Source organism: Lingula anatina, chromosome 2, assembly GCF_051362555.1.
Source record: "Lingula anatina isolate TDL-2025a chromosome 2, LinAna3.0, whole genome shotgun sequence".
NCBI classification, from domain to species: domain Eukaryota; kingdom Metazoa; phylum Brachiopoda; class Lingulata; order Lingulida; family Lingulidae; genus Lingula; species Lingula anatina.
The window spans coordinates 40621944-40647171 of record NC_141768.1 but is presented as its reverse complement, the minus strand read 5'-3'; the positions used below and the strand labels follow the sequence as shown (position 1 = coordinate 40647171).

The 25228-nt window shown below is 39.2% G+C and overlaps 1 protein-coding gene and 1 long non-coding RNA gene across 12 annotated transcripts in view; one reads left to right on the top strand and one right to left on the bottom strand.

The window, feature by feature from the left end:
* LOC106176283 (2-oxoadipate dehydrogenase complex component E1-like) overlaps nt 1–18509 on the bottom strand; it is a 165029-nt gene extending 146520 nt beyond the window's left edge. Inside the window, exon 1 of the mRNA XM_087004769.1 lies at nt 18456–18509. The gene's annotated coding sequence lies outside the window, so the exon portion shown is untranslated. The remainder of the gene's footprint in view (nt 1–18455) is intronic.
* Nucleotides 18475–24866, top strand: LOC106177461 (uncharacterized). 11 transcript variants are annotated; one of them, XR_015332879.1, is made up of 5 exons: nt 18475–18689; nt 19389–19470; nt 19643–19707; nt 19852–20009; nt 20964–21853. It is a non-coding gene; the product is annotated as an uncharacterized LOC106177461 (long non-coding RNA). The 11 variants fall into 11 exon arrangements; XR_015332876.1 differs by having other exon boundaries at nt 18477–18595; XR_015332875.1 differs by lacking the exons at nt 19643–19707; nt 20964–21853 and adding an exon at nt 24271–24731 and having other exon boundaries at nt 18477–18595.
* The last annotated feature ends 362 nt before the right edge of the window (nt 24867–25228 follow it).

The following is a 25228-nucleotide window of genomic DNA, read 5'->3' as shown; positions in this document are numbered from 1 at the left end:
TGTCATTCATAAAAAATGTGGAAACACGCCCGGATCACTTCATTAAAGCCCCCAATTCCAGCTTTAAAGATAGCCAAAAACACAGCTGAAAACAGGATCTGGAGAGAGGGGGGGTGGCCAGAGTTTTTGCTCTTTTTCTTCCTTAATATTGACACAACCACTCTTCCAGTAATTTATACTGACTACAAATGACCCAACACACCTACCGGTCACTATAATGAAGAAAAAAAAATTTCTTCCCTTTTTGGCCAAAATTGAAGAAATCTGCTGTACGCGGACCTGATGAAAATCACTCAAAATCACCCAAAAACGACCCGTCACCAATTTTTCCGAAATGTGATGAAAATTAATCTACCACACCTGTCATTCATAAAAAATGTGGAAACACGCCCGGATCACTTCATTAAAGCCCCCAATTCCAGCTTTAAAGATAGCCAAAAACACAGCTGAAAACAGGATCTGGAGAGAGGGGGGGTGGCCAGAGTTTTTGCTCTTTTTCTTCCTTAATATTGACACAACCACTCTTCCAGTACTTTATACTGACTACAAATGACCCAACACACCTACCGGTCACTATAATGAAGAAAAAAAAATTTCTTCCCTTTTTGGCCAAAATTGAAGAAATCTGCTGTACGCGGACCTGATGAAAATCACTCAAAATCACCCAAAAACGACCCGTCACCAATTTTTCCGAAATGTGATGAAAATTAATCTACCACACCTGTCATTCATAAAAAATGTGGAAACACGCCCGGATCACTTCATTAAAGCCCCCAATTCCAGCTTTAAAGATAGCCAAAAACACAGCTGAAAACAGGATCTGGAGAGAGGGGGGGTGGCCAGAGTTTTTGCTCTTTTTCTTCCTTAATATTGACACAACCACTCTTCCAGTACTTTATACTGACTACAAATGACCCAACACACCTACCGGTCACTATAATGAAGAAAAAAAAATTTCTTCCCTTTTTGGCCAAAATTGAAGAAATCTGCTGTACGCGGACCTGATGAAAATCACTCAAAATCACCCAAAAACGACCCGTCACCAATTTTTCCGAAATGTGATGAAAATTAATCTACCACACCTGTCATTCATAAAAAATGTGGAAACGCCCGGATCACTTCATTAAAGCCCCCAATTCCAGCTTTAAAGATAGCCAAAAACACAGCTGAAAACAGGATCTGGAGAGAGGGGGGGGTGGCCAGAGTTTTTGCTCTTTTTCTTCCTTAATATTGACACAACCACTCTTCCAGTACTTTATACTGACTACAAATGACCCAACACACCTACCGGTCACTATAATGAAGAAAAAAAAATTTCTTCCCTTTTTGGCCAAAATTGAAGAAATCTGCTGTACGCGGACCTGATGAAAATCACTCAAAATCACCCAAAAACGACCCATCACCAATTTTTCCGAAATGTGATGAAAATTAATCTACCACACCTGTCATTCATAAAAAATGTGAAAACACGCCCGGATCACTTCATTAAAGCCCCCAATTCCAGCTTTAAAGATAGCCAAAAACACAGCTGAAAACAGGATCTGGAGAGGGGGGGGGTGGCCAGAGTTTTTGCTCTTTTTCTTCCTTAATATTGACACAACCACTCTTCCAGTGCTTTATACTGACTACAAATGACCCAACACACCTACCGGTCACTATAATGAAGAAAAAAAAATTTCTTCCCTTTTTGGCCAAAATTGAAGAAATCTGCTGTACGCGGACCTGATGAAAATCACTCAAAATCACCCAAAAACGACCCGTCACCAATTTTTCCGAAATGTGATGAAAATTAATCTACCACACCTGTCATTCATAAAAAATGTGGAAACACGCCCGGATCACTTCATTAAAGCCCCCAATTCCAGCTTTAAAGATAGCCAAAAACACAGCTGAAAACAGGATCTGGAGAGAGGGGGGGTGGCCAGAGTTTTTGCTCTTTTTCTTCCTTAATATTGACACAACCACTCTTCCAGTGCTTTATACTGACTACAAATGACCCAACACACCTACCGGTCACTATAATGAAGAAAAAAAATTTCTTCCCTTTTTGGCCAAAATTGAAGAAATCTGCTGTACGCGGACCTGATGAAAATCACTCAAAATCACCCCAAAACGACCCGTCACCAATTTTTCCGAAATGTGATGAAAATTAATCTACCACACCTGTCATTCATAAAAAATGTGGAAACACGCCCGGATCACTTCATTAAAGCCCCCAATTCCAGCTTTAAAGATAGCCAAAAACACAGCTGAAAACAGGATCTGGAGAGAGGGGGGGTGGCCAGAGTTTTTGCTCTTTTTCTTCCTTAATATTGACACAACCACTCTTCCAGTACTTTATACTGACTACAAATGACCCAACACACCTACCGGTCACTATAATGAAGAAAAAAAAATTTCTTCCCTTTTTGGCCAAAATTGAAGAAATCTGCTGTACGCGGACCTGATGAAAATCACTCAAAATCACCCAAAAACGACCCGTCACCAATTTTTCCGAAATGTGATGAAAATTAATCTACCACACCTGTCATTCATAAAAAATGTGGAAACACGCCCGGATCACTTCATTAAAGCCCCCAATTCCAGCTTTAAAGATAGCCAAAAACACAGCTGAAAACAGGATCTGGAGTGAGGGGGGGTGGCCAGAGTTTTTGCTCTTTTTCTTCCTTAATATTGACACAACCACTCTTCCAGTACTTTATACTGACTACAAATGACCCAACACACCTACCGGTCACTATAATGAAGAAAAAAAAATTTCTTCCCTTTTTGGCCAAAATTGAAGAAATCTGCTGTACGCGGACCTGATGAAAATCACTCAAAATCACCCAAAAACGACCCGTCACCAATTTTTCCGAAATGTGATGAAAATTAATCTACCACACCTGTCATTCATAAAAAATGTGGAAACACGCCCGGATCACTTCATTAAAGCCCCCAATTCCAGCTTTAAAGATAGCCAAAAACACAGCTGAAAACAGGATCTGGAGAGAGGGGGGGTGGCCAGAGTTTTTGCTCTTTTTCTTCCTTAATATTGACACAACCACTCTTCCAGTACTTTATACTGACTACAAATGACCCAACACACCTACCGGTCACTATAATGAAGAAAAAAAAATTTCTTCCCTTTTTGGCCAAAATTGAAGAAATCTGCTGTACGCGGACCTGATGAAAATCACTCAAAATCACCCAAAAACGACCCGTCACCAATTTTTCCGAAATGTGATGAAAATTAATCTACCACACCTGTCATTCATAAAAAATGTGGAAACACGCCCGGATCACTTCATTAAAGCCCCCAATTCCAGCTTTAAAGATAGCCAAAAACACAGCTGAAAACAGGATCTGGAGAGAGGGGGGGTGGCCAGAGTTTTTGCTCTTTTTCTTCCTTAATATTGACACAACCACTCTTCCAGTACTTTATACTGACTACAAATGACCCAACACACCTACCGGTCACTATAATGAAGAAAAAAAAATTTCTTCCCTTTTTGGCCAAAATTGAAGAAATCTGCTGTACGCGGACCTGATGAAAATCACTCAAAATCACCCAAAAACGACCCGTCACCAATTTTTCCGAAATGTGATGAAAATTAATCTACCACACCTGTCATTCATAAAAAATGTGGAAACACGCCCGGATCACTTCATTAAAGCCCCCAATTCCAGCTTTAAAGATAGCCAAAAACACAGCTGAAAACAGGATCTGGAGAGAGGGGGGGTGGCCAGAGTTTTTGCTCTTTTTCTTCCTTAATATTGACACAACCACTCTTCCAGTGCTTTATACTGACTACAAATGACCCAACACACCTACCGGTCACTATAATGAAGAAAAAAAATTTCTTCCCTTTTTGGCCAAAATTGAAGAAATCTGCTGTACGCGGACCTGATGAAAATCACTCAAAATCACCCCAAAACGACCCGTCACCAATTTTTCCGAAATGTGATGAAAATTAATCTACCACACCTGTCATTCATAAAAAATGTGGAAACACGCCCGGATCACTTCATTAAAGCCCCCAATTCCAGCTTTAAAGATAGCCAAAAACACAGCTGAAAACAGGATCTGGAGAGAGGGGGGGTGGCCAGAGTTTTTGCTCTTTTTCTTCCTTAATATTGACACAACCACTCTTCCAGTACTTTATACTGACTACAAATGACCCAACACACCTACCGGTCACTATAATGAAGAAAAAAAAATTTCTTCACTTTTTGGCCAAAATTGAAGAAATCTGCTGTACGCGGACCTGATGAAAATCACTCAAAATCACCCAAAAACGACCCGTCACCAATTTTTCCGAAATGTGATGAAAATTAATCTACCACACCTGTCATTCATAAAAAATGTGGAAACACGCCCGGATCACTTCATTAAAGCCCCCAATTCCAGCTTTAAAGATAGCCAAAAACACAGCTGAAAACAGGATCTGGAGTGAGGGGGGGTGGCCAGAGTTTTTGCTCTTTTTCTTCCTTAATATTGACACAACCACTCTTCCAGTACTTTATACTGACTACAAATGACCCAACACACCTACCGGTCACTATAATGAAGAAAAAAAAATTTCTTCCCTTTTTGGCCAAAATTGAAGAAATCTGCTGTACGCGGACCTGATGAAAATCACTCAAAATCACCCAAAAACGACCCGTCACCAATTTTTCCGAAATGTGATGAAAATTAATCTACCACACCTGTCATTCATAAAAAATGTGGAAACACGCCCGGATCACTTCATTAAAGCCCCCAATTCCAGCTTTAAAGATAGCCAAAAACACAGCTGAAAACAGGATCTGGAGAGAGGGGGGGTGGCCAGAGTTTTTGCTCTTTTTCTTCCTTAATATTGACACAACCACTCTTCCAGTACTTTATACTGACTACAAATGACCCAACACACCTACCGGTCACTATAATGAAGAAAAAAAAATTTCTTCCCTTTTTGGCCAAAATTGAAGAAATCTGCTGTACGCGGACCTGATGAAAATCACTCAAAATCACCCAAAAACGACCCGTCACCAATTTTTCCGAAATGTGATGAAAATTAATCTACCACACCTGTCATTCATAAAAAATGTGGAAACACGCCCGGATCACTTCATTAAAGCCCCCAATTCCAGCTTTAAAGATAGCCAAAAACACAGCTGAAAACAGGATCTGGAGAGAGGGGGGGTGGCCAGAGTTTTTGCTCTTTTTCTTCCTTAATATTGACACAACCACTCTTCCAGTACTTTATACTGACTACAAATGACCCAACACACCTACCGGTCACTATAATGAAGAAAAAAAAATTTCTTCCCTTTTTGGCCAAAATTGAAGAAATCTGCTGTACGCGGACCTGATGAAAATCACTCAAAATCACCCAAAAACGACCCGTCACCAATTTTTCCGAAATGTGATGAAAATTAATCTACCACACCTGTCATTCATAAAAAATGTGGAAACACGCCCGGATCACTTCATTAAAGCCCCCAATTCCAGCTTTAAAGATAGCCAAAAACACAGCTGAAAACAGGATCTGGAGAGAGGGGGGGTGGCCAGAGTTTTTGCTCTTTTTCTTCCTTAATATTGACACAACCACTCTTCCAGTACTTTATACTGACTACAAATGACCCAACACACCTACCGGTCACTATAATGAAGAAAAAAAAATTTCTTCCCTTTTTGGCCAAAATTGAAGAAATCTGCTGTACGCGGACCTGATGAAAATCACTCAAAATCACCCAAAAACGACCCGTCACCAATTTTTCCGAAATGTGATGAAAATTAATCTACCACACCTGTCATTCATAAAAAATGTGGAAACACGCCCGGATCACTTCATTAAAGCCCCCAATTCCAGCTTTAAAGATAGCCAAAAACACAGCTGAAAACAGGATCTGGAGAGAGGGGGGGTGGCCAGAGTTTTTGCTCTTTTTCTTCCTTAATATTGACACAACCACTCTTCCAGTACTTTATACTGACTACAAATGACCCAACACACCTACCGGTCACTATAATGAAGAAAAAAAAAATTCTTCCCTTTTTGGCCAAAATTGAAGAAATCTGCTGTACGCGGACCTGATGAAAATCACTCAAAATCACCCAAAAACGACCCGTCACCAATTTTTCCGAAATGTGATGAAAATTAATCTACCACACCTGTCATTCATAAAAAATGTGGAAACACGCCCGGATCACTTCATTAAAGCCCCCAATTCCAGCTTTAAAGATAGCCAAAAACACAGCTGAAAACAGGATCTGGAGAGAGGGGGGGTGGCCAGAGTTTTTGCTCTTTTTCTTCCTTAATATTGACACAACCACTCTTCCAGTACTTTATACTGACTACAAATGACCCAACACACCTACCGGTCACTATAATGAAGAAAAAAAAATTTCTTCCCTTTTTGGCCAAAATTGAAGAAATCTGCTGTACGCGGACCTGATGAAAATCACTCAAAATCACCCAAAAACGACCCGTCACCAATTTTTCCGAAATGTGATGAAAATTAATCTACCACACCTGTCATTCATAAAAAATGTGGAAACACGCCCGGATCACTTCATTAAAGCCCCCAATTCCAGCTTTAAAGATAGCCAAAAACACAGCTGAAAACAGGATCTGGAGAGAGGGGGGGTGGCCAGAGTTTTTGCTCTTTTTCTTCCTTAATATTGACACAACCACTCTTCCAGTACTTTATACTGACTACAAATGACCCAACACACCTACCGGTCACTATAATGAAGAAAAAAAAATTTCTTCCCTTTTTGGCCAAAATTGAAGAAATCTGCTGTACGCGGACCTGATGAAAATCACTCAAAATCACCCAAAAACGACCCGTCACCAATTTTTCCGAAATGTGATGAAAATTAATCTACCACACCTGTCATTCATAAAAAATGTGGAAACGCCCGGATCACTTCATTAAAGCCCCCAATTCCAGCTTTAAAGATAGCCAAAAACACAGCTGAAAACAGGATCTGGAGAGAGGGGGGGGTGGCCAGAGTTTTTGCTCTTTTTCTTCCTTAATATTGACACAACCACTCTTCCAGTACTTTATACTGACTACAAATGACCCAACACACCTACCGGTCACTATAATGAAGAAAAAAAAATTTCTTCCCTTTTTGGCCAAAATTGAAGAAATCTGCTGTACGCGGACCTGATGAAAATCACTCAAAATCACCCAAAAACGACCCGTCACCAATTTTTCCGAAATGTGATGAAAATTAATCTACCACACCTGTCATTCATAAAAAATGTGGAAACACGCCCGGATCACTTCATTAAAGCCCCCAATTCCAGCTTTAAAGATAGCCAAAAACACAGCTGAAAACAGGATCTGGAGAGAGGGGGGGTGGCCAGAGTTTTTGCTCTTTTTCTTCCTTAATATTGACACAACCACTCTTCCAGTACTTTATACTGACTACAAATGACCCAACACACCTACCGGTCACTATAATGAAGAAAAAAAAATTTCTTCCCTTTTTGGCCAAAATTGAAGAAATCTGCTGTACGCGCACCTGATGAAAATCACTCAAAATCACCCAAAAACGACCCGTCACCAATTTTTCCGAAATGTGATGAAAATTAATCTACCACACCTGTCATTCATAAAAAATGTGGAAACACGCCCGGATCACTTCATTAAAGCCCCCAATTCCAGCTTTAAAGATAGCCAAAAACACAGCTGAAAACAGGATCTGGAGAGAGGGGGGGTGGCCAGAGTTTTTGCTCTTTTTCTTCCTTAATATTGACACAACCACTCTTCCAGTAATTTATACTGACTACAAATGACCCAACACACCTACCGGTCACTATAATGAAGAAAAAAAAATTTCTTCCCTTTTTGGCCAAAATTGAAGAAATCTGCTGTACGCGGACCTGATGAAAATCACTCAAAATCACCCAAAAACGACCCGTCACCAATTTTTCCGAAATGTGATGAAAATTAATCTACCACACCTGTCATTCATAAAAAATGTGGAAACACGCCCGGATCACTTCATTAAAGCCCCCAATTCCAGCTTTAAAGATAGCCAAAAACACAGCTGAAAACAGGATCTGGAGAGAGGGGGGGTGGCCAGAGTTTTTGCTCTTTTTCTTCCTTAATATTGACACAACCACTCTTCCAGTACTTTATACTGACTACAAATGACCCAACACACCTACCGGTCACTATAATGAAGAAAAAAAAATTTCTTCCCTTTTTGGCCAAAATTGAAGAAATCTGCTGTACGCGGACCTGATGAAAATCACTCAAAATCACCCAAAAACGACCCGTCACCAATTTTTCCGAAATGTGATGAAAATTAATCTACCACACCTGTCATTCATAAAAAATGTGGAAACACGCCCGGATCACTTCATTAAAGCCCCCAATTCCAGCTTTAAAGATAGCCAAAAACACAGCTGAAAACAGGATCTGGAGAGAGGGGGGGTGGCCAGAGTTTTTGCTCTTTTTCTTCCTTAATATTGACACAACCACTCTTCCAGTACTTTATACTGACTACAAATGACCCAACACACCTACCGGTCACTATAATGAAGAAAAAAAAATTTCTTCCCTTTTTGGCCAAAATTGAAGAAATCTGCTGTACGCGGACCTGATGAAAATCACTCAAAATCACCCAAAAACGACCCGTCACCAATTTTTCCGAAATGTGATGAAAATTAATCTACCACACCTGTCATTCATAAAAAATGTGGAAACACGCCCGGATCACTTCATTAAAGCCCCCAATTCCAGCTTTAAAGATAGCCAAAAACACAGCTGAAAACAGGATCTGGAGAGAGGGGGGGTGGCCAGAGTTTTTGCTCTTTTTCTTCCTTAATATTGACACAACCACTCTTCCAGTACTTTATACTGACTACAAATGACCCAACACACCTACCGGTCACTATAATGAAGAAAAAAAAATTTCTTCCCTTTTTGGCCAAAATTGAAGAAATCTGCTGTACGCGGACCTGATGAAAATCACTCAAAATCACCCAAAAACGACCCGTCACCAATTTTTCCGAAATGTGATGAAAATTAATCTACCACACCTGTCATTCATAAAAAATGTGGAAACACGCCCGGATCACTTCATTAAAGCCCCCAATTCCAGCTTTAAAGATAGCCAAAAACACAGCTGAAAACAGGATCTGGAGTGAGGGGGGGTGGCCAGAGTTTTTGCTCTTTTTCTTCCTTAATATTGACACAACCACTCTTCCAGTACTTTATACTGACTACAAATGACCCAACACACCTACCGGTCACTATAATGAAGAAAAAAAAATTTCTTCCCTTTTTGGCCAAAATTGAAGAAATCTGCTGTACGCGGACCTGATGAAAATCACTCAAAATCACCCAAAAACGACCCGTCACCAATTTTTCCGAAATGTGATGAAAATTAATCTACCACACCTGTCATTCATAAAAAATGTGGAAACACGCCCGGATCACTTCATTAAAGCCCCCAATTCCAGCTTTAAAGATAGCCAAAAACACAGCTGAAAACAGGATCTGGAGAGAGGGGGGGTGGCCAGAGTTTTTGCTCTTTTTCTTCCTTAATATTGACACAACCACTCTTCCAGTACTTTATACTGACTACAAATGACCCAACACACCTACCGGTCACTATAATGAAGAAAAAAAAATTTCTTCCCTTTTTGGCCAAAATTGAAGAAATCTGCTGTACGCGGACCTGATGAAAATCACTCAAAATCACCCAAAAACGACCCGTCACCAATTTTTCCGAAATGTGATGAAAATTAATCTACCACACCTGTCATTCATAAAAAATGTGGAAACACGCCCGGATCACTTCATTAAAGCCCCCAATTCCAGCTTTAAAGATAGCCAAAAACACAGCTGAAAACAGGATCTGGAGAGAGGGGGGGTGGCCAGAGTTTTTGCTCTTTTTCTTCCTTAATATTGACACAACCACTCTTCCAGTACTTTATACTGACTACAAATGACCCAACACACCTACCGGTCACTATAATGAAGAAAAAAAAATTTCTTCCCTTTTTGGCCAAAATTGAAGAAATCTGCTGTACGCGGACCTGATGAAAATCACTCAAAATCACCCAAAAACGACCCGTCACCAATTTTTCCGAAATGTGATGAAAATTAATCTACCACACCTGTCATTCATAAAAAATGTGGAAACACGCCCGGATCACTTCATTAAAGCCCCCAATTCCAGCTTTAAAGATAGCCAAAAACACAGCTGAAAACAGGATCTGGAGAGAGGGGGGGTGGCCAGAGTTTTTGCTCTTTTTCTTCCTTAATATTGACACAACCACTCTTCCAGTACTTTATACTGACTACAAATGACCCAACACACCTACCGGTCACTATAATGAAGAAAAAAAAAATTCTTCCCTTTTTGGCCAAAATTGAAGAAATCTGCTGTACGCGGACCTGATGAAAATCACTCAAAATCACCCAAAAACGACCCGTCACCAATTTTTCCGAAATGTGATGAAAATTAATCTACCACACCTGTCATTCATAAAAAATGTGGAAACACGCCCGGATCACTTCATTAAAGCCCCCAATTCCAGCTTTAAAGATAGCCAAAAACACAGCTGAAAACAGGATCTGGAGAGAGGGGGGGTGGCCAGAGTTTTTGCTCTTTTTCTTCCTTAATATTGACACAACCACTCTTCCAGTACTTTATACTGACTACAAATGACCCAACACACCTACCGGTCACTATAATGAAGAAAAAAAAATTTCTTCCCTTTTTGGCCAAAATTGAAGAAATCTGCTGTACGCGGACCTGATGAAAATCACTCAAAATCACCCAAAAATGACCCGTCACCAATTTTTCCGAAATGTGATGAAAATTAATCTACCACACCTGTCATTCATAAAAAATGTGGAAACACGCCCGGATCACTTCATTAAAGCCCCCAATTCCAGCTTTAAAGATAGCCAAAAACACAGCTGAAAACAGGATCTGGAGAGAGGGGGGGTGGCCAGAGTTTTTGCTCTTTTTCTTCCTTAATATTGACACAACCACTCTTCCAGTACTTTATACTGACTACAAATGACCCAACACACCTACCGGTCACTATAATGAAGAAAAAAAAATTTCTTCCCTTTTTGGCCAAAATTGAAGAAATCTGCTGTACGCGGACCTGATGAAAATCACTCAAAATCACCCAAAAACGACCCGTCACCAATTTTTCCGAAATGTGATGAAAATTAATCTACCACACCTGTCATTCATAAAAAATGTGGAAACACGCCCGGATCACTTCATTAAAGCCCCCAATTCCAGCTTTAAAGATAGCCAAAAACACAGCTGAAAACAGGATCTGGAGAGAGGGGGGGTGGCCAGAGTTTTTGCTCTTTTTCTTCCTTAATATTGACACAACCACTCTTCCAGTACTTTATACTGACTACAAATGACCCAACACACCTACCGGTCACTATAATGAAGAAAAAAAAATTTCTTCCCTTTTTGGCCAAAATTGAAGAAATCTGCTGTACGCGGACCTGATGAAAATCACTCAAAATCACCCAAAAACGACCCGTCACCAATTTTTCCGAAATGTGATGAAAATTAATCTACCACACCTGTCATTCATAAAAAATGTGGAAACACGCCCGGATCACTTCATTAAAGCCCCCAATTCCAGCTTTAAAGATAGCCAAAAACACAGCTGAAAACAGGATCTGGAGAGAGGGGGGGGTGGCCAGAGTTTTTGCTCTTTTTCTTCCTTAATATTGACACAACCACTCTTCCAGTACTTTATACTGACTACAAATGACCCAACACACCTACCGGTCACTATAATGAAGAAAAAAAAATTTCTTCCCTTTTTGGCCAAAATTGAAGAAATCTGCTGTACGCGGACCTGATGAAAATCACTCAAAATCACCCAAAAACGACCCGTCACCAATTTTTCCGAAATGTGATGAAAATTAATCTACCACACCTGTCATTCATAAAAAATGTGGAAACACGCCCGGATCACTTCATTAAAGCCCCCAATTCCAGCTTTAAAGATAGCCAAAAACACAGCTGAAAACAGGATCTGGAGAGAGGGGGGGTGGCCAGAGTTTTTGCTCTTTTTCTTCCTTAATATTGACACAACCACTCTTCCAGTACTTTATACTGACTACAAATGACCCAACACACCTACCGGTCACTATAATGAAGAAAAAAAAATTTCTTCCCTTTTTGGCCAAAATTGAAGAAATCTGCTGTACGCGCACCTGATGAAAATCACTCAAAATCACCCAAAAACGACCCGTCACCAATTTTTCCGAAATGTGATGAAAATTAATCTACCACACCTGTCATTCATAAAAAATGTGGAAACGCCCGGATCACTTCATTAAAGCCCCCAATTCCAGCTTTAAAGATAGCCAAAAACACAGCTGAAAACAGGATCTGGAGAGAGGGGGGGGTGGCCAGAGTTTTTGCTCTTTTTCTTCCTTAATATTGACACAACCACTCTTCCAGTAATTTATACTGACTACAAATGACCCAACACACCTACCGGTCACTATAATGAAGAAAAAAAAATTTCTTCCCTTTTTGGCCAAAATTGAAGAAATCTGCTGTACGCGGACCTGATGAAAATCACTCAAAATCACCCAAAAACGACCCGTCACCAATTTTTCCGAAATGTGATGAAAATTAATCTACCACACCTGTCATTCATAAAAAATGTGGAAACACGCCCGGATCACTTCATTAAAGCCCCCAATTCCAGCTTTAAAGATAGCCAAAAACACAGCTGAAAACAGGATCTGGAGAGAGGGGGGGTGGCCAGAGTTTTTGCTCTTTTTCTTCCTTAATATTGACACAACCACTCTTCCAGTACTTTATACTGACTACAAATGACCCAACACACCTACCGGTCACTATAATGAAGAAAAAAAAATTTCTTCCCTTTTTGGCCAAAATTGAAGAAATCTGCTGTACGCGGACCTGATGAAAATCACTCAAAATCACCCAAAAACGACCCGTCACCAATTTTTCCGAAATGTGATGAAAATTAATCTACCACACCTGTCATTCATAAAAAATGTGGAAACACGCCCGGATCACTTCATTAAAGCCCCCAATTCCAGCTTTAAAGATAGCCAAAAACACAGCTGAAAACAGGATCTGGAGAGAGGGGGGGTGGCCAGAGTTTTTGCTCTTTTTCTTCCTTAATATTGACACAACCACTCTTCCAGTACTTTATACTGACTACAAATGACCCAACACACCTACCGGTCACTATAATGAAGAAAAAAAAATTTCTTCCCTTTTTGGCCAAAATTGAAGAAATCTGCTGTACGCGGACCTGATGAAAATCACTCAAAATCACCCAAAAACGACCCGTCACCAATTTTTCCGAAATGTGATGAAAATTAATCTACCACACCTGTCATTCATAAAAAATGTGGAAACACGCCCGGATCACTTCATTAAAGCCCCCAATTCCAGCTTTAAAGATAGCCAAAAACACAGCTGAAAACAGGATCTGGAGAGAGGGGGGGTGGCCAGAGTTTTTGCTCTTTTTCTTCCTTAATATTGACACAACCACTCTTCCAGTACTTTATACTGACTACAAATGACCCAACACACCTACCGGTCACTATAATGAAGAAAAAAAAATTTCTTCCCTTTTTGGCCAAAATTGAAGAAATCTGCTGTACGCGAACCTGATGAAAATCACTCAAAATCACCCAAAAACGACCCGTCACCAATTTTTCCGAAATGTGATGAAAATTAATCTACCACACCTGTCATTCATAAAAAATGTGGAAACACGCCCGGATCACTTCATTAAAGCCCCCAATTCCAGCTTTAAAGATAGCCAAAAACACAGCTGAAAACAGGATCTGGAGAGAGGGGGGGTGGCCAGAGTTTTTGCTCTTTTTCTTCCTTAATATTGACACAACCACTCTTCCAGTACTTTATACTGACTACAAATGACCCAACACACCTACCGGTCACTATAATGAAGAAAAAAAAATTTCTTCCCTTTTTGGCCAAAATTGAAGAAATCTGCTGTACGCGGACCTGATGAAAATCACTCAAAATCACCCAAAAACGACCCGTCACCAATTTTTCCGAAATGTGATGAAAATTAATCTACCACACCTGTCATTCATAAAAAATGTGGAAACACGCCCGGATCACTTCATTAAAGCCCCCAATTCCAGCTTTAAAGATAGCCAAAAACACAGCTGAAAACAGGATCTGGAGAGAGGGGGGGGGGGCCAGAGTTTTTGCTCTTTTTCTTCCTTAATATTGACACAACCACTCTTCCAGTACTTTATACTGACTACAAATGACCCAACACACCTACCGGTCACTATAATGAAGAAAAAAAAATTTCTTCCCTTTTTGGCCAAAATTGAAGAAATCTGCTGTACGCGGACCTGATGAAAATCACTCAAAATCACCCAAAAACGACCCGTCACCAATTTTTCCGAAATGTGATGAAAATTAATCTACCACACCTGTCATTCATAAAAAATGTGGAAACACGCCCGGATCACTTCATTAAAGCCCCCAATTCCAGCTTTAAAGATAGCCAAAAACACAGCTGAAAACAGGATCTGGAGAGAGGGGGGGTGGCCAGAGTTTTTGCTCTTTTTCTTCCTTAATATTGACACAACCACTCTTCCAGTACTTTATACTGACTACAAATGACCCAACACACCTACCGGTCACTATAATGAAGAAAAAAAAATTTCTTCCCTTTTTGGCCAAAATTGAAGAAATCTGCTGTACGCGGACCTGATGAAAATCACTCAAAATCACCCAAAAACGACCCGTCACCAATTTTTCCGAAATGTGATGAAAATTAATCTACCACACCTGTCATTCATAAAAAATGTGGAAACGCCCGGATCACTTCATTAAAGCCCCCAATTCCAGCTTTAAAGATAGCCAAAAACACAGCTGAAAACAGGATCTGGAGAGAGGGGGGGGTGGCCAGAGTTTTTGCTCTTTTTCTTCCTTAATATTGACACAACCACTCTTCCAGTACTTTATACTGACTACAAATGACCCAACACACCTACCGGTCACTATAATGAAGAAAAAAAAATTTCTTCCCTTTTTGGCCAAAATTGAAGAAATCTGCTGTACGCGGACCTGATGAAAATCACTCAAAATCACCCAAAAACGACCCATCACCAATTTTTCCGAAATGTGATGAAAATTAATCTACCACACCTGTCATTCATAAAAAATGTGGAAACACGCCCGGATCACTTCATTAAAGCCCCCAATTCCAGCTTTAAAGATAGCCAAAAACACAGCTGAAAACAGGATCTGGAGAGAGGGGGGGGTGGCCAGAGTTTTTGCTCTTTTTCTTCCTTAATATTGACACAACCACTCTTCCAGTGCTTTATACTGACTACAAATGACCCAACACACCTACCGGTCACTATAATGAAGAAAAAAAAATTTCTTCCCTTTTTGGCCAAAATTGAAGAAATCTGCTGTACGCGGACCTGATGAAAATCACTCAAAATCACCCAAAAACGACCCGTCACCAATTTTTCCGAAATGTGATGAAAATTAATCTACCACACCTGTCATTCATAAAAAATGTGGAAACACGCCCTGATCACTTCATTAAAGCCCCCAATTCCAGCTTTAAAGATAGCCAAAAACACAGCTGAAAACAGGATCTGGAGAGAGGGGGGGTGGCCAGAGTTTTTGCTCTTTTTCTTCCTTAATATTGACACAACCACTCTTCCAGTGCTTTATACTGACTACAAATGACCCAACACACCTACCGGTCACTATAATGAAGAAAAAAAATTTCTTCCCTTTTTGGCCAAAATTGAAGAAATCTGCTGTACGCGGACCTGATGAAAATCACTCAAAATCACCCAAAAACGACCCGTCACCAATTTTTCCGAAATGTGATGAAAATTAATCTACCACACCTGTCATTCATAAAAAATGTGGAAACACGCCCGGATCACTTCATTAAAGCCCCCAATTCCAGCTTTAAAGATAGCCAAAAACACAGCTGAAAACAGGATCTGGAGAGAGGGGGGGTGGCCAGAGTTTTTGCTCTTTTTCTTCCTTAATATTGACACAACCACTCTTCCAGTACTTTATACTGACTACAAATGACCCAACACACCTACCGGTCACTATAATGAAGAAAATAAAATTTCTTCCCTTTTTGGCCAAAATTGAAGAAATCTGCTGTACGCGGACCTGATGAAAATCACTCAAAATCACCCAAAAACGACCCGTCACCAATTTTTCCGAAATGTGATGAAAATTAATCTACCACACCTGTCATTCATAAAAAATGTGGAAACACGCCCGGATCACTTCATTAAAGCCCCCAATTCCAGCTTTAAAGATAGCCAAAAACACAGCTGAAAACAGGATCTGGAGAGAGGGGGGGTGGCCAGAGTTTTTGCTCTTTTTCTTCCTTAATATTGACACAACCACTCTTCCAGTACTTTATACTGACTACAAATGACCCAACACACCTACCGGTCACTATAATGAAGAAAAAAAAATTTCTTCCCTTTTTGGCCAAAATTGAAGAAATCTGCTGTACGCGGACCTGATGAAAATCACTCAAAATCACCCAAAAACGACCCGTCACCAATTTTTCCGAAATGTGATGAAAATTAATCTACCACACCTGTCATTCATAAAAAATGTGGAAACACGCCCGGATCACTTCATTAAAGCCCCCAATTCCAGCTTTAAAGATAGCCAAAAACACAGCTGAAAACAGGATCTGGAGAGAGGGGGGGTGGCCAGAGTTTTTGCTCTTTTTCTTCCTTAATATTGACACAACCACTCTTCCAGTACTTTATACTGACTACAAATGACCCAACACACCTACCGGTCACTATAATGAAGAAAAAAAAAATTCTTCCCTTTTTGGCCAAAATTGAAGAAATCTGCTGTACGCGGACCTGATGAAAATCACTCAAAATCACCCAAAAACGACCCGTCACCAATTTTTCCGAAATGTGATGAAAATTAATCTACCACACCTGTCATTCATAAAAAATGTGGAAACACGCCCGGATCACTTCATTAAAGCCCCCAATTCCAGCTTTAAAGATAGCCAAAAACACAGCTGAAAACAGGATCTGGAGAGAGGGGGGGTGGCCAGAGTTTTTGCTCTTTTTCTTCCTTAATATTGACACAACCACTCTTCCAGTACTTTATACTGACTACAAATGACCCAACACACCTACCGGTCACTATAATGAAGAAAAAAAAATTTCTTCCCTTTTTGGCCAAAATTGAAGAAATCTGCTGTACGCGGACCTGATGAAAATCACTCAAAATCACCCAAAAATGACCCGTCACCAATTTTTCCGAAATGTGATGAAAATTAATCTACCACACCTGTCATTCATAAAAAATGTGGAAACACGCCCGGATCACTTCATTAAAGCCCCCAATTCCAGCTTTAAAGATAGCCAAAAACACAGCTGAAAACAGGATCTGGAGAGAGGGGGGGTGGCCAGAGTTTTTGCTCTTTTTCTTCCTTAATATTGACACAACCACTCTTCCAGTACTTTATACTGACTACAAATGACCCAACACACCTACCGGTCACTATAATGAAGAAAAAAAAATTTCTTCCCTTTTTGGCCAAAATTGAAGAAATCTGCTGTACGCGGACCTGATGAAAATCACTCAAAATCACCCAAAAACGACCCGTCACCAATTTTTCCGAAATGTGATGAAAATTAATCTACCACACCTGTCATTCATAAAAAATGTGGAAACACGCCCGGATCACTTCATTAAAGCCCCCAATTCCAGCTTTAAAGATAGCCAAAAACACAGCTGAAAACAGGATCTGGAGAGAGGGGGGGTGGCCAGAGTTTTTGCTCTTTTTCTTCCTTAATATTGACACAACCACTCTTCCAGTACTTTATACTGACTACAAATGACCCAACACACCTACCGGTCACTATAATGAAGAAAAAAAAATTCTTCCCTTTTTGGCCAAAATTGAAGAAATCTGCTGTACGCGGACCTGATGAAAATCACTCAAAATCACCCAAAAACGACCCGTCACCAATTTTTCCGAAATGTGATGAAAATTAATCTACCACACCTGTCATTCATAAAAAATGTGGAAACACGCCCGGATCACTTCATTAAAGCCCCCAATTCCAGCTTTAAAGATAGCCAAAAACAGTCAATGGGAATTTAAATTATTCGTCGTTTTCCATTGTTCTCATAATGTGTGCATGTAAACGTATTACAAAATAAACTGATATTGTCGAAGCCATTTGCCCGTAGCTCCTTATGTAGGCCTCACATTTCAGAATAAATCACATTAATGTTACAGTGCTAATATTAACATTTAAAACACATTTTTAGTGCAACAGTTACTTCTTGTTGAATTCAACTAAGGACAATTACAACGTTTAAAACATAACATGACAGATAAATGGCCTTAATCAATATCAATAATAATAATAATAATAATAATAATAATAATAATAATAATAATAATAATCACCGTCTGCAGCTGCCACGCCCCGTTTGTAAGACATCTTGACACAGTTTGAAATAACGCGGGTTCTCGAGTCAGATTCGAGATGTAAACAAACACAATTCATGAGTGATGAGAGACCACGCATGTTTAGAGAACCTTAACAGGTAAGCAAGTTGTATTCACTATGAGCAGTTTTCAAATACATGTAGGAAGGTACCGTGCACGTGGCGGGGAAACCAAAATGCCTGGTAGTGGAAGGTAAGTAGCGTAAGTATGCGCTAACGTTTCCTCCTGTAACGCATTTGCAATCCCAAACCACTCGTACTGGGTACTGCTGCGATACATGTAGGCTTAATTACTATCTCACCTACTGAAATATTTAATGTTTGCTGGATACTGTAACTGAAATGCGGTTTTGTGACTCACAGTTTATTCCTAAGGAAGAAGCCGGATAATCTAGTCTTTTCATGAAACACACAAAGATTTTAGGATCATGTTACTTAGTCTTTGCCAATAACTCCTTACTACCTTACGTACATTCTTTTGGGTAACAGATAAATCTTCAGTGTTCAGTGACCAAATAAATTGACATTTACACACTTGTCATCTTACAGGTGATGTCATGATTGTGATTTTGGGCTAAAAATTTCAAAAAAAAAATTGGTATCTGAATGTTCACAAAACATGACAATATTTTTTGCTAATTAAAAGTTACGTGAATAAGGAGCATTTTAATCTTTAATGATGTTTCTGGTTTAAACTGGTTCTCACAGAAGTTCTCACAGATGCCAATGTTGCACACTTAGGCAAGTACATGCCATTTACGTCTTACTATTGTAATTAGAAAGCAAATTCATTATTTGAAATGTGACTACATGTCATGTATGTGATTATAAAGTTACACATTTTTGTTATTCTAGTATATCCATCTAATTTTATGCAAATTCAATATTCCAGGAAAAAATTGACCTGGGATAAAACATGTATGGCTTATTTGGCATGGGGCAAAAAATCTTGGAAAGAAGAATCTGATATCACTGTGAGTAGATATGCATGGGAACAACACAAACTGTTGCACTATTTTCTATATTTTCAGGTAGAGAAAATAAGTGAGTTTTTTTTCCATCACAGATGTTTTCTTTTTTTTAATAGAGTTATAAACTAAGAATTCAAAAGCTCTTTTTTGCAATTTTATATTTTATGCTGGACAGACAAAGAGTACAAGAGATCTGGATGCATAGACCAAAGACATATAAATCCTGCTAGATTGATCTAGGTATGGGAATGGGATCTAACAGTGATCAGATATCAGTCTTTATTCAATCAAGGCAAAGTCTATAAAGAAAATTCATTTTCACTTCCTGTCAAAATGGAGGGGTGTTCTACCATCACATTCAAAATGAACATGAATTGGTTTTAGAGATGGTCTGGGGGAAGCACATTGTCAGCATGAGCCTATCCCATCAGAGGCTGAGAGGAACAAACCATGGCTAGAACCTGGGTCACATGCAGTTCCGGCACTGGTAGAAACTGTTCTAAATGAGAGGTTTCAAAACAACTTATCTCAGGTTAACACAGGTAATACAGGTTTTTGTCTCATCACAAAGAACCTCTCCAGACCCAAAACTTGTTTAAGAAAATGTTTAAGGACTAGCTGCTGTTAACAAGATGACAAGATGGGAAGCTCTTTTTGTGTTTTCTTAGCTGTGTGCTGTTTTGTCTTATATGTAGACTCTGTTAGTACTGTGATGGATAATCATACTGTAGGGAAATTGTAGAGCCTTGATTTATAAAAATCACTATATAAAGTTAAATCTATACACATGTAGTTAGAGGCATTTTCAGTTTTTTTTTTTTTTTTTTTTTTTTTTTTTTTTTTTTTTTTTGCAGACACAGAATCTGTTGAAAACATTAATTCACATGTTTTGATGTATTTTTTCAAAACAGAACTCATTTAAACCACATGCCTACAGAGCTAGAAGCTATCTGGTTGTGATACACTGCCAAGAGTACAATGATAGGCAGCGACAATTAAAGTGGATGGTACATTCAGCTAGTGTTAATTCTGAAAGGGATTTCAGATCATGATTGATTTCTTTATGATGCAGATAAATAATAAATGCACAGTATTCATTGCAATTTGATACAGTCTGATGTATTGAGAAATGGCTGTTCACTTCTTTTTTGAAATACCGTCAACTGCTACGTACTAAAATGTTTTAAATGAGATGTTCCCATGTTTCTTGAAAATATAAAAACATAATCTAAGAGCAAAGGAAGATAAAAAAATGCTCAGTATTCATTGCAATTTGATACAGTCTGATGTATTGAGAAATGGCTGTTCACTTCTTTTTTGAAATACTGTCAACTGCTACGTACTAAAATGTTTTAAATGAGATGTTCCCATGTTTCTTGGAAATATAAAAGCATAATCTAAGAGCAAAGGAAGTATTAAAACAAATGTTTTCATTCTGAAGTTCAAGTTACAATTAGCTAGATGATTATTATAATTATTTGATCCTCACATTGTAGGTATGGAAATTGGTTTAGCAAGCACATAAGGACATGGGTGGCCTATCCAGTAGTAAAAAAGATATAAAGATTTCATTACATTCCCACATAACAGTCTCATGCAGTGACATTGAGGCTGACATTTGGCTCATGGCAGCACGGATGCAACTTGAGCCATGGGACCCAAGGAACCTCAGTCCAAATCCTGTTTAGTGATTATTATGCATGATTGGCAATGCCCAATACAAGAAGACATAACAAATAAGTTAAACTGTTTTGTAGTTTTGGTTGGTCATGTATGTAAGACCCCATTCCTATAGACACACCATCAGTTCATGTGGTTCAACCCAGCTCTGTGGGGACTCTCGCTAAGTGCAATCAGCTGAACAGATTGATATGCCTCCTCTTGTTTCCAACATACCAGTACTCATAATAGTCACTAGCTTTCTGTATTCTTAACACCAGAAGATGTACTAATCTTTTAAGCTGATTGCACTTAGCAAAAATCCCAGCAGAGTTTGGTATATCAAGGTAGACCTTTGTTTTTATGTGAATTGGGCCTTAGAAAACGGGATGTATGTTGTTCAAGGTATCAGGACACACACACACCCCTCCTGTTATCAATATCATACTGAAAATAAAAATGCAACACTGAGACAAACTTTAAATGCCTGCCTTTAATCAGAATGTATCTCAAGCTAGAGGTGGGGTAAACGGATAATGTCACCCATCAAGGTATCCCTTTAATGAACTAACTGCCACATTTTGTTTTGCCACTACACTGTGAAGGGGTGAGGTTGTCCAGGAGAGATTGTCCTTGAATCTTTCAAATCTCAAGGTGTCAGGTTCCTATTTTTTTAGAAATAGAAATATTTTGGAATTCTTTTAGAGAAAAAATTTTTTTTTAATTTTTTTAATTTATTTATTTATTTATTTATTTATTTTTATTTTATTATTTTGGGGGGGGGGCTAGAAGTGATGTTATGTGTCATGTAAGTCATTGGAAAATCAGTTGTGGATATGCCATAATTAATATTGAACTGTTAATGAATGTTTGGAAAATTTTGGCAAAGATTTTGACTAACAAACCCCCTCAATTTCCCATATGGCATGTTCCATACACGTTGGAGATTGTCATGTGTTTACTCCTATACTGACACTCAGTACAAATTGTACATTTGGTAGAAATACGTAAGTGTGATTCATTTTGAAGCTTTGTATCTAGTTTCCAAATTTTCATATTGATTAATAAAAAATGCATATTTGTAAGTTGGTGGAAATATGGGTTAATGCTTTTTTTTTTTTTTTTTTTTTTTTGACTGATGAGTCTCCAAAAGCTCTGAAAAGCAGTTTCTCATAACTTGTGCCGTTCTGAAAATAGTTCAGAGTTGAGAAAAAAACATTTACAACAAGCAAAAACAGTGAAAGTTGCATGACCAAATGTTATCACTTACTTGAAGGGACATGTTAAGAAGGGAAATATTAAAAATAGCTGTATTGTTATTGTTAATAAACTGAGAACAAAGTATTTCTATCAACGACATAAAAGTCACAGTATCACAAAACAAAAATGTATATTTATTTGTATTGCGTTTCTTGCACTGCTTTAACAAGAGTGCAGAAAAAGTTAGTGCTTCTAATAAAAACTCATTTTTGCTAATTGCTGTTGTTAATTATCTCATTTTCAGTCTTATGTGTGGCTGTCCAATCACAACAGGCTTGAAATAAAATGTTATTTACAGCCACAGCTTTAAGGGGAAACAAATTCGCTAGCAATACATGTAAACGTGTTGACAGTATTTTGCCAATTCTATTCTGACTGCTTCACTTGCTGGTTATGTGAAAAGAAAATGGCTATAGAATTCAGATTAAGTAAAATATCTGTCTATCTAGCTGCAAAAGTTGAGAAAGGGGCCTATCTCCAGTCTTCAAAATATAACATGCAGAAAATGGAGGGGAGAACAATCTGCACAGCATCAGCTTATTTCACAGTGCGCTCCTTCACACCCGCCCCCCCCCCTTTCTCTAGGGTATTTTTTCCTTCTCTCTGATATATATTTACGATCTTTTGTGAATACGACCGGTGTTAAAAAAAGGTAAGTTTATTAGTGTCTTTAAAATCTGAAATTGATGACTTCAATAACTTCCCTTAATCATGGTTAAATAGTATTCTTTGACCACGGCGCCGCAGAAGCTTAGAGCAGGCCAGTTTGGATATACATAGGCCTACTCGTATATATCAGGCCCGTAGCCATGGGGGGGGGGGGTCGAAAGAACCCCCCTTTTTGCCGAAAAAGGCCCCCTCTGAGTAAAATTTTATCTATGTACACGAAACTTTCTTGGTAAAAGGTCCACTTTTTCAAAGGAAGAACACTCCATTTCAAACTGCTGGCTACGGGCCTGTACATATATCTGCAATCGATAGTCCGGGGGCGTACAAATACATGTATATTTCATCCCGCGCAGCGATTTGTTATATCTATCTTCATTGTTATTTTTAATTTTTGACTGAATATAAACTGTTGAGAAATATGATGTATGGTGACAAATAGGTCTATGCGGCCGAGGGTTATAGCCTTATAGTAAAATAATATTCTATGGATATATATTCTATAGATTCGCCGTTCTTTGGGACCGATTTCCACAGCAACTCCTCAATCAAAATGTGCCATTCACTGTACCAGTTGTGATTTGCATAACAATAAGTCACGCATCACATTGCGAGCTATGTACCTGGCTGGTCACTTGACAGCTAGACCCTGTAAGAAGACGACCTGCATTGATAGATGTGGTGAAGTCATTGTGCCGAACAATTTTTCAGCGTTGAAGCTTGGACCCACTGTGTAGGCTTACATTTTTGGTGAAGCCACAGTGGAGGCAAATATGTTTTGTGAGTAGAATATCGCCTACTAGCCTTTACAAGTGGAAAGAAGTTATTTGATAATGTGGTAGACGCACAGTGCATATGAAAATGTACGGCTTGCCGAAGTTTTCGCCCTTTCATGTTGCAATGTAGGTTACCGTACAGTAGCTGCACTCAGTCAAGAAACTTTCACACTGATTGACTTGGTTTATGCCATTTATTAGGTAGTGTAATTAGACAGAAACGTACGTTACAAAGACCAAAGCCGAAGAAGTTTACGTTTATTTTGAAATAGTTTACTTTGTCTTACGATGAAGTGAGCTAATATCTATTCAGATCTCCCTGTCGTTTAAACTCTTTGTCGTTTAGAATTATATTCTTTTCGTTATCTTATCTTAGTTCTAATTTTATTGCATTGGGATATCATTTTAAAATCGTAATTAAAACATCGTTTTGACATTTCAGAACTGCCAACTCTGCAGTGATCCCACGAAATGCACGAGCGTCTCATTGACAGAATCTTCCAAAGCCTTCTAGTCGTATTTTGGAACCTAACACGGGCACACACGCAGGCACTGACGCGCTCGAACGACCACGCACCGCACATGCAATATGGCGAAAATGGAACATGCTTTTATTGCGACTTTCAAAACACAGTAATCGAGTATTTTTATATTCAAATTATACCTTAATTAGGACAAGCTATCGACACCCTTTCTAGATGTTGGTTTCTTTTAGTAAAAAGCATGGATGCCGGTATTGAAATCCAAATAGAGAAAGTATTAGGAATTAGTTCCAATGCAAACCAAACCACGGCCCCGAAATGTCAATAATTCATATTTTATTATATTATATGACTATCTATTATATTTCTTCACCATGATTTTCTGTCTCTAAAGATACCCTAAATAAAAAAAATATCACACAAGAAGGACTTTGTTTTATAGTTTGATATGAGTTTGGTTTGTGTGAATGCATTGATGTGGATGACAGTTGAAAGTTGACAAGTGGGTCGAGTTTACTCCATTTAAGGGGTTACATGTGGGGCGAGTCCATTTCATCTGAGGGGTGGCAGGTGGGGCCAGTCCATTCCATCTGAGGGGTGGCAGGTGGGGCGAGTCCATTCCATCTGAGGGGTGACGGGTGGGACGAGTCCATTCGATTTGAGGGGTGGCAGGTGGGGCGAGTCCATTCAATTTGAGGGGTGACAGTTGGGGCGAGTCCATTCCATTATAGGGGTGACAGGTGGGGCGAGTCCATTCTATTATAGGGGTGGCAGGTGGGGCCAGTCCATTCCATCTGAGGGGTGGCAGGTGGGGCGAGTCCACTCCATCTGAGGGGTGGCAGGTGGGGCGAGTCCATTCCATCTGAGGGGTGGCAGGTGGGACGAGTCCATTCCATCTGAGGGGTGACAGGTGGGGCG